The sequence below is a fragment of the Mus caroli genome, unplaced genomic scaffold (genome assembly GCF_978045245.1).
Source record: "Mus caroli unplaced genomic scaffold, Mus_caroli_1 scaffold_4, whole genome shotgun sequence".
Lineage (NCBI taxonomy): Eukaryota > Metazoa > Chordata > Mammalia > Rodentia > Muridae > Mus > Mus caroli.
Genome location: NW_028227259.1, coordinates 4,177,400 through 4,189,873, shown reverse-complemented (window position 1 = coordinate 4,189,873; position 12,474 = coordinate 4,177,400). Strand labels below are relative to the sequence as shown.

The 12,474-nt window shown below is 37.1% G+C and overlaps 1 protein-coding gene and 1 pseudogene across 1 annotated transcript in view; both read left to right on the top strand.

Moving 5' to 3' along the window:
- The window catches only part of Znf804b (zinc finger protein 804B), a 615,302-nt gene that overhangs the window by 427,561 nt on the left and 175,267 nt on the right, over positions 1–12,474 (top strand). The window lies entirely within an intron of this gene.
- LOC110295404 (small nuclear ribonucleoprotein-associated protein B pseudogene) lies at positions 10,594–11,352 on the top strand (annotated as a pseudogene).

Sequence of the window (12,474 nt, the reverse complement as noted above, 5' to 3'; positions counted from 1 at the left end):
TCTAGAGACTGCCATATCCAGGGATCCATCCCATAATTAGCCTCCAAACGCTGACACCATTGCATACACTAGCAAGATTTTGCTGAAAGGACCCTGATATAGCTGTCTCTTATGAGATTATACCAGGGCCTAGCAAACACAGAAGTGGATGCTCACAGTCAGTTATTGGATGGATCACAGGGCCCCCAATGGAGGAGCTAGAGAAAGTACCCAAGGAGATAAAGGGGTCTGCAACCCTATAGGTGGAACAACATTATGAACTAACCAGTACCCCCAGAGCTCTTGACTCTAGCTGCATATGTATCAAAAGATGGCCTAGTCGGCCATCACTGGAAAGAGAGGCCCATTGGTCATGCAAACTTTATATGCCCCAGTACAGGGGAACGCCAGGGCCACAAAGTGGCAGTGGGTGGGTAGGGGAGTGGGGGGGGTATGGGGGACTTTTGGGATAGCATTGGAAATGTAAATGAGGAAAATATCTAATAAAAATATTTAAAAAAGCTTTAATAGTCTTCCTGCTATACAAAAGACTGGGCATATATAGATCAAACAGCATTTTTAGCACAATCAGAAGCACTATTAAGCCTATACTTAGAAGACAACCACAGTTCCTTTAAATAAAAGAATAGTAACAAGTGACTTTGAAATCTGTCTCATAAGCTTTTTTTTTTCCTTTTAGTGTCTGCTAACAAAGTAAACTGTGTCTAGGCCTAGTAGTATCTCTAGGAAAGTGAGGCCTGAGGACTGAGTTTTACGCATGAAGAGAACTGAGAAGGCAGCTGAAGCCTTGGTTCCTGCTGTTACACTGACAAATCCATCCAAAGCCTAGTCATCAATATCATCAGAGATCCAAGACTTACTGCCTACCTGGACAGGCATCCTGGGTTTACATGTGTTCACTCGGCATAGAGGTCCCAGGACACAACCAGTCTTCATCTGCCAACAGACTTTCTTGTGGAGGAGGAATTTGGGGGGACTAGCCTACCTTGGTTAGACAAAATGGGGCATTCATCATCTCAGTGTCCTGCTAGCCCAGAGTTTGGACAACGTCATAGTGGAGAGTAAGGTGAAGGACGGTTCTTTACTTAGGTTTTTACTTAGTTTGTTAAATGTAGCTTTGCCACTTTTAAAGCAAGCTCCAGATTCCTATTCCACATCATCTTCTTGGGAGGAGATTAAGGATGTGGGCAGGATCTCCTACAGCTATCACACTTTTTTTTATTAAATACTTAATATCATAGTCAGCAGATGTCTGAAAAATTTGGAGGACCATTTACCTATTAAATATATCTAAACTAAACAAACGGTCCTTGTTTCTAGTTACTTCTTTTAGGCTTAACTTTGATAACATATATAGTAGGCTAAATAAACTTGCTTCTATAATTAATTAAATTAGTAATTAGTATAACTGCAAATATAGTTCTGAACACATTAAGAATTTTATTATTTATAAGATGAGTAACCATTAATTTTCATTTCTTTTTTTTTTAATAATTTTTATTACATATTTTCCTCAATTACATTTCCAATGCTATCCCAAAAGTCCCCCATGCCCTCCCCCCCACAGCCCTACCCACCCATTCCCACTTTTTGGTCCTGGCGTTCCCCTGTACTGGGGCATATAAAGTTTGCATGTCCAATGGGCCTCTCTTTCCAGTGATGGCCAACTAGGCCATCTTTTGATACATATGCAGCTAGAGTCAAGAGCTCCGGGGTACTGGTTAGTTCATAATGTTGTTGCACCTACAGGGTTGCACATCTCTTTAGCTCCTTAGATACTTTCTCTATCTCCTCCATTGGGGGCCCTGTGATCCATCCAAAAGCTGACTGTGAGCATCCACTTCTGTGTTTGCTAGGCCCTGGCCTAGTCTCACAAGAGACAGCTATATCAGGGTCCTTTCAGCAAAATCTTGCTAGTGTATGCAATGGTGTCATCGTTTGGAGGCTAATTATGGGATGGATCCCTGGATATGGCAGTTTCTAGATGGTCCATTCTTTTATCTCAGCTCCAAACTTTGTCTCTGTAACTCCTTCCATGGGTGATTGTTGTCTCTGTTGAAAAGTCTGGTGTAATTCTGATAGGCCTGCATTTATATGTTACTTGACCTTTCTCCCTTATTGCTTTTAATATTCTGTCTTTATTTAGTGCATTTGTTGTTCTGATTATTATGTGTCGGGAAGAATTTCTTTTCTGGTCCAGTCTATTTCGAGTTTTGTAGGCTTCTTGTATGGTCATGGGCATGTCATTCTTTAGGTTCGGAAAGTTTTCTTCTATAATTTTGTTGAAGATATTTGCTGGCCCTTTAAGTTGAAAATCTTCATTCTCATCAGCTCCTATTATCTGTAGGTTTGGTCTTCTCATTGTGTCCTGGATTTCCTGGATGCTTTGAGTTAGGATCTTTTTGCTTTTTGTATTTTCTTTTTTATTTATTTATTTATTTTTTATTAGTTATTTTCCTTGTTTACATTTTCAATGCTATCCCAAAAGTCCCCCATACCCACCCCGCCATCCCCTACCCACCCACTCCGCCTTTTTGGCCCTGGGGTTCCCCTGTACTGGGACATATAAAGTGTGCAAGTCCAATGGGCCTCTCTTTGCAGTGATGGCCAACTAGGCCATCTTTTGATACATATGCAGCTAGAGACAAGAGCTCCGGGTTACTGGTTAGTTCATATTGTTGTTCCACCTATAGGGTTGCAGTTCCCTTTAGCTCTTTGGGTAATTTCTCTAGCTCCTCCATTGGGGGCCCTGTGATCCATCCAATAGCTGACTGTGATCATCCATTTCTGTGTTTGCTAGGCCCCGGCATAGTCTCACAAGAGACAGCTATATCTGGGTCCTTTCAGCAAAATCTTGCTAGTGTATGCAATAGTGTCAGCGTTTGGAAGCTGATTATGGGATGGATACCTGCATATGGCAATCAATAGACGGTCCATCCTTTCATAACAGCTCCAAATTTTGTCTCTGTAACTTCTTCCATGGGTGTTTTGTTCCCATTTCTAAGAAGGGGCAAAGTGTCCACACTTTGGTCTTCGTTCTTCTTGAATTTCATGCGTTTAGCAAATTGTATCTTATATCTTGGGTATCATAAGTTTCTGGGCTAATATCCACTTATCAGTGAGTACATATTGTGCGAGTTCCTTTGAGATTGGGTTACTTCACTCAGGATGATGCCCTCCAGGTCCATCCATTTGCCTAGGAATTTCATATAATTTTCATTTCTAATTACCATTAACAGTTTACAATCAGTTAGTAGTTTTTCTGAGTCTATGACTTTATATTACATCCCTCTTAGTCTTAGTGTTAAAAATAATGATTTTAAATGGAAACTCTTCTAGTATCAATATAAAACTTTTCAACATAAATGTAGTCCATAAAGAGATTGTCAACTTTACTGATCCTTTTATGTTTCACTATATTGCAATTTTATATGACTTAGTTTATTCAAATAGTTAAAGCTTAAAGTGAGTGAAGACAGGGAAGCAAGGCAAATATTACTGTGAACCTGAGTAGATCTTAGGAATTTATAAATATTGATTATCAAATATATCTTATTTTATTTCTCAAACATATGTTGTTACCTATCTAAATAGCAGTTTGGTGTTCAACATGTAGCAAAGACATAGTCATTCATCTTAAAATAGCTTCTGTTAATCTGAGAAGACCTTTAGCACCTTAAAATTTTACCATCATATATAGTATATTATAAACCAAAGACAAATCACATATATAGTATGCTGGCAAATATAACCTTAAATTTTTATCATTATATAGTTGGTACTAATCCAAAATATTTGAGATATGCTATCACTTCCTTAATCTAAAGTGAAATTCAATGATAATCAGATAGCTCTCTAGAATTAAAATTTACAATTGTTTCTTTATGCCACGTGGTCATCTTAAGATGGTGGTGTACCACATGCCATGTACTCCTTAACCTTAATAAAGATGATTGCCAGCCATGATGATATCCTGATAATTTAAGCATCAGGTCATCAGCCAATTGAACACATGCTTGTTTTATAGAAATATCTGTTTTCCTAGTAGATTTATTTTTTAAATGAGAATTGAATCTGAATTATATTCACATGTGCACATAGAGTTGAATTCAAGGTACATACACACACATGCACACACACACACACACACACACACACACACACATTTTGATTGATTATCTAAGGGGTATTCAGACCAGATTTGACTGCAAACGTGAACAAATTTAGTGGCCCTTAAATTGGATGCTAGAGATATCCTCAAGGAGATCTAGGAGACACAGATGATGAGATTCCCATAGGTGAGGAAGAAGGGAAACTTCAAGAAATGATGTCCAAAGAGCCCTGACATCCAGGACTCGGGGGACCAAAAAGGGGACGCATAAGCTTGTCACTGGGTCTTCACCTCACTGGACTGGGGCAGGACTAAAAATCTTGAGAAGAAACGGCACCTGGTACCAAAAGTTTCTAATGAAAGGAAAGGGAGGAATTAGCTCAAAAAATCAAATCTTACCCAAGAGAAATGGTTAGAAGTGGAGTTGGTGAATAGAGTCAACCTTCATCTTAAAGATCATGGCTGGAGTACCTCTACCTCCAAGAATACCAGTGCAGTACTAGTTTCTCAACAACCACATACTCTGATACATGGTTTACTCTGCCCAAAGGCAAAGCTTACCAATTGTTGCTGTTGTATGTGAGCTGGAAAATAAATCTTGTTACAAGTGGGCTAAAAATAAGGAATAGCATCCCTTATGCCTTAGACTCCCAAGTGGGGAACATGCAGCCACCAGGATATCATACCAAATTTTAGCACTAATGTTAGGATTTAGCTGCTGAGGATTACCTTGGCAGATCAAGGCCAAGGAATGCTACACAGAACACACTGTACAACAGATTTGACACAAGAGATTTATTGCATTGCCGGGGGAGGAAAAAGCTACCTTGGGGCAGGATCAGTAGAGAAGAGGAGAAGGAGGGGAGAAGGAGGAGAGACACAGAGAGAACTAAAAAGATAGAGCAAGTTCTGATGACAGAGACTTTTAATGGTTACATGAGTTAAATTTGGTGGTTTGCAATGATGTGGCTATTGGCACTGAGGAGCCTGGGGGGCACCGGCTTTCTGACAATAGGTGTGTGTTTAGTTACATGTATGTTTAAGTGTATGTATTTATAGTTACATGTTAATTATTTTCTCTTGCTACATTCTCAAGGTTTCGTGATCATGTTATTTCATTCTTTCAATATTCATAAATAATTTTTCTTTAATCTTTCTTTCTGTTAGGTAAATATTCACAAATCTCTTCTTTTACCACAGAAATAGATTTGAGCAATTAATTGACCACTGAATTCAACAGTCTATGTGACTGTGTTACCCTTCTCCAGATAAGGTGCTCAATGATTCATTACAACAACCAGGCTAGGGCTCCATCTATAATCAATAACTTATGTATTAATATGAGGTATCTGATGTATGTCCATATTATGACTAGCACCTTTGCCAAACACACAATTGAAACACACATTGGGGTAAAAATGTATCTCTAGGTGTAAGAAGACTTTATATGCATCTATTATAAAAAGTCTGAAGAATATTTGAATGAACTTTTGTGGAAATATGTTTGTGAATTGATGTGTGCTCATATGTGTTGGTGTATGTTTGGAAATGAGCTTGTACATGCATAAATATTATATATCTCATCAATTTAGCTATATCGCTGGACCAGTAAGCCCCAATAGATACGTTTATCTATGTTGGTCCATCACTGAGATCACAAAACTGTGGTCACTACATGGATAGTGAGGGTTCCAACTTAGATCTTTTTGTTTAGCCATATCCCTTTGTACTTTCAACAGTATTTTGCTTACAATGGACAGGCACAAAAAATATATACATTGCTTAAAGTGAGTGTTTCTTATTAGGTAGATGGATCCCTGGGTGGGTCTGTCTCTAGATGGCCTTTCCTTCAATCTTTGCTCCACACTTTGTCTCTGTATCTCCTCCCATGGGAATTTTGCTCTTACTCCTAAGAAGGACTGAAGTATCCACATTTAGGTCTTCCTTCTTCTTGAGATTCATGTGGTCTGTGAATTGTATCTTGGGTATTCTAAGCTTCTGGGCTAATAACCACTTATCAGTGAGTGCATACCATGTGTGTTCTTTTGTGATTGGGTTACCTCACTCAGGATGATAATTTCAAGTTCCATACATTTGCCTAAGAATTTCATGAAGTCGTTGTTTTTAATAGCTGTGTAGTACTTCACTGTGTAAATGTACCATATTTACTGTATTCATTCCTTTGTTGAGGGGCATCTGGGTTCTTTCCAGTGTCTGGCTATTATAAATATGGCTGCTATGAACATAGTGGAGCATGTGTACTTATTACATGTTAGAGCATCTTCTGGGTATATGCCCAAGAGTGGTATTGCTAGGTCCTCAGATAGTACTATGTCAAATTTTCTGAGGACCAGCCAAACTGATTTCCAGAGTGGTTATACTATCTTTCATTCCCACAAGCAATGGACAAGTGTTCCTCTTTATCTACATCCAGGCCAACATCTTCTGTCACCTGAGTTTTTTATCTTAACCATTCTGACTGGTATGAGGTGGAATCTCAGAGTTGTTTTCTTTTGACACAAACACACACACACACACACACACACACACACACACACACACACACACACACACACACACAATCCAGTCATTATTCCTCTCCTGGTCTCCCACAGATCCTCAGGAGAGGAGGAGGGCAGTCCGAAAGGAAGACAGGCAAACTCAACTTAACCAGACCCATGGGATCTCACAGACTCTGAGCCACCAACCAGGCAGCATACTCCAGCTGGTCCAAGGCCCCTGACACATATACAGCAGATGGCTGTCTGGTCTGACCTCAGTGGGAGAAGATGTACCTAATCCTTTAGAGACTTGAGGCCCCAGAAAGTGGGGAGTCCTGGCAGGGTGATGGGGGCAATCTCTTGGTATATCTAAATCTTAGTCCATTTGTAAAATACTTCAAATAATTGTCAGAAAAAAAAACTTTTCTTTGTTTGAGTCTCTATTTTACTAAAAGGACTCGTTAGAAGGTCAGGAAACTAACACTAAATTACTGCTTTTTAAGTCTTATACATCTTAAAGTATGTCATGTAAAACAATATTATTTAATATTATAATTACTCAAAATATACATGTCCATAAAAATGGACATTGGAAATGTCCATTAGTGTACTGAGATGTTAAAACTTAAATGTCGAAAATTAATAGCAGAAAAGTAAATTAAAATATTAACAATTTAAATATGATATAGTTTTCTAGGTGAAAAATGTTGAATACTGCTATATGAATATATAAACAAATAATTTCTTGAAAAATATTTCAGCCACCATAGGATTATTTTAGAAATATTGGGTATAATACAAAGACAATACTAATTCCTATTCCTTAAAAAATTAAAGTGAATACATTTTAATGAATCTTTGTTCTCTTCTATGTAGAAGCTTAGTTTCTAATCTGAATAAGAATATATCTTACATAAAAGTTAGATTTTATTTTTATACAGAAAAGAATTTTGATCCAGTAAGATGAATATTGTACTATACCATAATAGACAGCTTTGATCAGTGGCAACGTGGAAGTCAGTGAGCTTTGCCTGACGGTTGATTATTGCTCACTGAAAACAATTGTATAAATCCACACCAATTGTATCCGGATGGAAACAGAATAGACAAGCAAACTCAGCAACTCATTCATGTAGTAAAATGCATAAGTATAAAAGCAAAATAGAGTATGTTTAGATTCCATTTTTTATGTTTTGTGTTTATTTTAATGGCTACATTTTCTACCTCCTATTTTCCTATACCTTTGAGCCTCCCTCTCTCCTGTGCATTAAACAACAATTGAATTTGTTTACATCAGAGTAAAAGGTCCTGGATTTGAAATAACTTTCATATTTTCTCCAATAGTAATATTTTCTTGATTACAAAGAAAAAACAGTAAGAGAAAAAATCATTTTTATATGCATGAACCTAGAAAGTAAGAATATACAGTTGTGTTGCAGTTATGAATTCATTTTGGGAGGTATGGGGAAAATCACTCTTTTCCTACTTACTTTGAAAAATAATAAGGGTCCTTTGCAGTATATTTTCTCAGGAACAGTCATCTTAAGGACTTCTGTGGGAAAACTATTTCCCTAGTCCCTGCCATTCTAATCCAAATCTCTTGGTCAAGATCTGATAGATCCTGTGAACTTTGATGCCTGTCTTTGATTGTAATTTCAAAATTACCTGCAGCATTTTATTTGCAGTAGCACACATATCTACATACTTTGATTTGAAATTCAAAACTGTATCTCTCCAAGCTACTACACCCCCTGAGACATTAATTAATTTTAGTCTTTTATGGTTGAAATTAACCTTTAAACTTCTAATTTCATTTTTTTTGTTTCTGACTTGAGATACTCATCACACTGAAAGATAATATTAACTATACCATACAAATTTCAATGGATCATATTCCTTTTCTTGAAAACATGAAAGCATCCCAGTAATAACAGCACATGCATTGACCTTAGTCCTTTGTCTTAACATAGAGATGATAAAGGAGTTTGGAACAGACAAACCTAGATGAAAGAAAACTAGTCTGTACATATGACTCATACCTACCGATTGAACAGGAGAAACAAAAGACTTTACTTGGGTACAAATAATTATATTAAAGACACCTGGAAGACTGGGTGTAGACTTGAATTAATTTATAATGTCTTCCTGTGCCTTGACCTCTTTGCATTGGCATAAGGTTGGTGAGTGAGTGTTCTGTTCCTTTGTTTCTGTAGATGAATAAGCCACTCTATAGTGATGTAGCCTAGCTCACCTTCTTCTCCCAAGTCTTTCTTGAGTCTCACATTTGGTAGAGCACTTTATTATCTAATTATTTTTCTCCTTTAATATACTATGAATTCTTTTAATTTTAAATTCTTTTAATTTTTATGGTTCTGTTTCTAAAATACAATATTCAAACAACATTTGGTTTATTAGCTAAACAATTGTTTTTATAGGTAAGAAGACTGAAAATTAAAATTTGCATAAAACATGTTAAAATTTCCAAGCATAAACAAACTACCAACTTTACTTTTGTATCTTACAAAAGTAAAAATTTAAAAGCATTACAATGAGCTTTTGTTATGTTTAATCCCCAGTTTAGATATCAATTCAAAAACTATTATAAACAAACAATTTATTTCCATGAGATTGTTGATTAGTGCAGCATCCCCTAGCAAGTCACCATAGAAATTATCTTTATAACACAAAATTAGTATCTGAAAATGGTTCATGTCTCATAGTCTTAGGTTGACTGCAGGAAAATGCCCACTGAATTATTATTTGCCCTCAACTAAAGCCTGAAGTGTTCATCAGCTCCTCGGGTTATACACACAGGGTGTTAATTAACTATTTCAATACAAGACTACTTGATTCAATCTCAGTATTATTTTCATCTCTCTAAAATAAATGATGAAATCACTATGTTTGAAAATTATTTAAATATAATTTAATAGTATCTGTCTTACGCACTTACACTTTTCCTACTATCTCAGAATGAAAATTTAAATAGCATGCCAGGAAAAGCAGAAAAATAATTTCCTAGAAATTTGTGAAGAAAGGTGAAGATAACCATGTAACAGGGGAGACATCTGAACTGGGTATTTTATAAGACTGCTGCCTGAGCATATTTTGTATATTAAATTGTATTCTACTCAGACAAAAAAAAGATACATGTGTGATTGAAACATTATTAGCAACACTTTCTTAGAAATGCACCCGATTTTTGAAAATAATTCTCATTTTAACTAATAAAAAATAACTATGTCAAAATAAAAATTGATGCTGTTCTGTTTAGGATAGGATATATATAGAACTTTTCCCCAAAATAAGAAATTCAGAATCCTTTTTAAGAAAATGTAAACTAAATGCAGATGACTGAACACAGTCTTGACTATTTTATTGATGTATAGTTATTTGTAAAGTGCATAAGCATCTTTGACATCCAGAGTAACATATCAAAGCACACCTATGATCAAGACAGGTTTAATGTGCAGTATTCTCAAAATTTGTCTAGCTTAGTCTTTCAACATCTCCTTCAGCTTAAAATATCAGTGGAGGAGAAGAAAGGGAGCTGGTGATGTCTGTTGTTTTGAGGAGTGATTTGCAATGTGATAAAGTGAGCAAGGGATAACTTATATCTGTGAACAACTGAGAAGAAAATGCCTGAGGGTCCAGGTCAGATGTAGAAACACCATCACTGAGCAACCAAGAGTGTCACTTGTACCCACAATGTTCTCAGCAGTACCATGTTTCTATGATAATTTTCTAGGCAGAACTGAGAAGGTTGTTTTTAGCTGAGACACCAAGAAGTGGTTAAGGCAGTACTGGCACATCAAGGTTGGGGAAGGCAAGGAAAAACAAGCTCTTCTACTGTTTGTGAAACGTCAGTCAAGCTTATATTGTGTTTCAGAGCCCACATCACACTTTTGCTTATAGCCCTCTCCCAAGAATTAATGATTTTCAAATTTTACATTGTAGATGAGCTATGGTGGAACAGCAATCATGACTGTGTATAACAGTAGCAAGATTGTAGCCCATTGACTACAGAATTAAATGTATACTGCCAAACAGAAGACTCTTCATTGGTACACTTAAGGCTTTTGACAAGCATATGAATTAAAAGGCATTCAGGAAGATCAAGCCAATAATGCAAACCAGCCCAGAATGTGCTGAACAATTGGCTTTGGGTCTGGTCTTGCTACATCATGAGAACTTTGTTTCCATGACGGTGGAGGGTCTACCTCCTAAAGATACTGGCATTGTTCATGCTCCACTTTCTGTAGCTGCATGTGGTCCTCAGGTTGAGAAGGCAGCTACCAGAGGAGTACCAGCTAGTTTATCCATTCCCTAAATCCCTGCTGGATTAAAAGGCACTGTTTGAAGAGATGGAGGTCCATCTCTGCAGGTAATGACTCCAACAGGAAGAGGCACTGTAGTAGCTGTTGATTGCTGTTGCTGCTACTTCCAGCATTGCAAGTAGTCTCTATCCAATACTCACCAGGAGGAGCAGTTCCACCTCTGCCTGTCAGCAGAGCAACCTCACCTTCTAGAGTTGTGGTTCCTCTACCTGGTATGAAAACACCCGTGGGTCCACCAATTGTCCTTGCCCCTGCTCAATGGAGACCTGTAGGCATGTTCCCTCCAGGAATAAAATCCCTTTCCCTAGCAATTAGAGACCTACCTCCCCAGGAATACATCCAGGAGCCTCGGAGATGGCTGATAAACATCAGCCCTTCTTTTTCCCTGCAATGCAACTTTTGAAATTGTGTAGCCTACAAGCTTGTTTTTTAACCCCTTTTGCTGCATTAATTATAGATAATAAATATATAGAGCAACTAAACAACAACAACAAGAAAAAACCAGTGGAAACAACTCAAAAGCAAATGAAGAAGAGATTGGATTTAAAAATACCATTGGGTAGAATACCAAACTCAAATGTAAATGACTTAAGAATCAATATTCACAAAGTAAGTCAAACACAGTAAATGTTTACAGAAGAAAGTCAGTCAAAGTAAGAAGTACTCATTTTGTCACATTAATATAAAGTCTTATGAAATTTCACCTAATTTATTATGATAAAATATTGTAAAACATGGACATTTAATTAACTTTTGTAGGGTGTGATGTGTGGCTGTCTAATATCTTATCTCCTAGTTCTTAGAGCTCTCAATATCTGACGAGAGATGATTCACAGCTCTATAGACATAACATGGATTCCTACAAACATCTTGCTAGAAGAAGATAAGAGCAGCTGGAAGCAGGAAAACTGTAGTCATGCAGGCTCTACATGTGCTGTGAACTTCTTTATACTAATCCTTATCTTCTGAGATATTCTGCATAGCAGTTATTTCTTTCCCTTCCCCCACCCCCATTTCCTCTTTGGCTGCCTGACTACAGTGATAGTCCTCACAGCAGTATTTCCACTTTATTTATATTTCTTGATTCTATATTAAAATTAAATGGGAGAAAAGTTCTGAGTAAACTTTGTTAAAAGATAAATCTTTATCTTTTAAAATTATTTATGTTTTTCTTAACTTTACTTTTTATTAAAATAGTAGTTTTTATTCTATTGTTTTATTGAAAATAGATTATTCCCTCAAAATACTAAGCCACGGCTTGCTCTCCCTCCACTCCTCCCAGAACCCCCTCTCCCCACTGATCCTCTTCCCTGGATCTTGTCCCTGAAGTTCCCCTCAGAGAGGAACAGGCTTCCAGGAGACAACAGCTCAACCTGACAAAACAAGATACAATGAGGCAGAGCAAAAAGCCCTCACATTGAGGCTGGATTGGACAACCCAACAGAAGGAAAAGAACCCCAAGAGCATGCAAAAAAAGTCAGAGACAGCCAGTCTCACTTTTAGGAGCCCACCAACAAAACAAACT